Source organism: Penaeus japonicus, unplaced genomic scaffold (assembly GCF_977035675.1).
Source record: "Penaeus japonicus unplaced genomic scaffold, GWHDUDI00000001_assembly GWHDUDI00000025, whole genome shotgun sequence".
Classification (NCBI taxonomy): domain Eukaryota; kingdom Metazoa; phylum Arthropoda; class Malacostraca; order Decapoda; family Penaeidae; genus Penaeus; species Penaeus japonicus.
Genome location: NW_028234427.1, coordinates 25387828 through 25390220, shown reverse-complemented (window position 1 = coordinate 25390220; position 2393 = coordinate 25387828).

The window sequence follows — 2393 nt, the reverse complement described above, 5'->3', positions numbered from 1 at the left end:
GAGCGGTTAGATATTCCTCGAACTTGTAACGGCTCTTGTGATTGGCCAGGACTAGCGGAGGAGACGTCCCATTGGTCGAATTTCAGTTCCGAGGGATGGGTTTTTCTCGGGCCGAGCTCCCGCCACTCTTGACACATCGGCGTCCTGTTCATTCCGGCTTTTTCGTTTTCTACGTCACGTGCAATTCTTTCCGGAATTTCTGCAACAATTCGGTGTCGTTAATCAGGAATGTGGAAGGGATGAGAGAAAAAAATAGAAGACGGATGGAGGAGAGGAAGGAAATGAAAAGGGGGAAGGGGGAGGGAGGGGGCGAGAGAGAGAGAGAGAGAGAGAGAGAGAGAGAGAGAGAGAGAGAGAGAGAGAGAGAGAGAGAGAGAGAGAGAGAGAGAGAGAGAGAGAGAGAGTGAGAGAGAGGGGAGGGGGAGGAAGGAAGGAAGAGGGAGGGAGAGAGAATGATTGAGTTGCGCGTGTGTGTGTGTCACGTTGATCAGTGGCAGCCATTTCTAGCGGAGGTGAGATGGGGAATAAAAAATAAAAAAAAGTCCGAATTATATATATTCTGGAAATTCATTTGGCCAAGGAAGCAAATGTCTGAGGTGGTGTGATCTCTTTTGCCTGATACTTCATCATTTTCATAACCTCCACTTTATAATACTGACATCACGTCACATTGCGTTGAGGGAGGATGAAGTCTCCCCCCCCCCCCTGACGATAGTTAACTATGATAACCGACAGTGAAGTATACTGCAGACCAAATCACCCAAATGAGGATGTTTATACCCGTAGATTTATTGCTGCTGATGCCGCCCATGACATAGCACGAACTTATAACAGAACATTATTTTCAAAAGGCATGCGACCTCATTACGACCGACAAATGTTTGCTGTTGTTTTTCTAGTTGTTTTTATAGAGCCTGTCGATGTTATTAATTGTTTCATCAAATACCGTGACGATATTGCGTTCATGCCCAGGGTGCTTCATTTGAAAGTTGAATCGTTGTCCGTTGCCGGGTAAATGGAGAAAATTCATGGCTCCTTTTTTGTGCTATTTGTATTTTGTCAGGCAGTATCGGAACGTGTTTTGTTGTTGTTGTTTATTTTAAATTCGACAGTTTTGTTGGTTCGTTTTCTGTGTCTATATCTCTTTTTTTCATGTTTTCGTTCTCGCTTTTTATGTTTGACTATCTGTATCTCTTCTGTCTCTGTCTCTCTCGCTCTCACTCACTCACTCACTCACTCTCTCTCTCTCTCTCTCTCTCTCTCTCTCTCTATCTATCTATCTATCTATCTATCTGTCTGTCTATCTATCTATCTATCTATCTATCTATCTTGCTTTCTTTCTTTCTCTCTCTCTCTCTCTCTCTCAAAACTATCACTATTGTTAATGTATATAACCCACATGATAGTAAGGAGATACCTAAACCTCCTGACAATATGATACATAGTAATACTGTGCAAAAACGGTAAAGTATTTTATGATTATCTTCTACACGCAAGTGACCTTGTTCATCTATTATGTCTCTTAGAAAAGACTCGTTAGATTATATGGCCTTGGACCATCACCATAACTTACCAAGCACTAAGAGGTCATCCCATTCTTAATCAGCGATCACTGGGCATTCAGTAAAAGAGACCCACCCCAGCCACGTTTGCGATATCATATTGCCATTAAATATCATGGCGAGTTCAGTAAAAGGATTGCCTGCTGGCACGAGGGCTTTACTCCTATTAATCTCGATCATTTTAATGAAACACTGTCAACAAGTTGGCAATATCATTAATCAACTCCACCCAAAAAAAAACTATGCATAGGTCTCTATCCTCTAGAGTCAAACGTACACGACATCAAAACAAAGATCGCTAGATAAAGCTTCTTAGAAAATTAATACCATCTACTGTCCTTAGGACCTCGTGTTCTTTAATACAAAGCTGAACGAAATAATTACTCAACAGCGAGAAGCTAGTTTGTATGCCTGCGCAGAATCGGTTGACTCATCGACTCCCGTGAGTAATATCAGGAAGGACATCGATAAGATCGAAGCCGATTCATACAACGCAACACCTGTGTCTCTTTATCCAGAAACAGTAGCTTCATCTCTTCTTAATAAATGGTGTGAGGACTCTTCTCTTGATAATCTTCCACTGTCCACACGCAGGTGCTCTTTCAGATTAAAACACAAAAAGGAAATTGACTATCAGTGTCAATTAGCAGATGAGGCTGACAAGCCATTTACAACTCATGAACTGGCTGTAGGAATTAAAACTAGCAAATCCAATGCATCTGGGGACAACGGAATTCCATATGACATTATCCGACACTTTCCTAAGGGTACAGGCAAAGGAAAGAAATTTCTTCTAGATCTCTTCAACTTAACCTATGCGACAGGCACTCT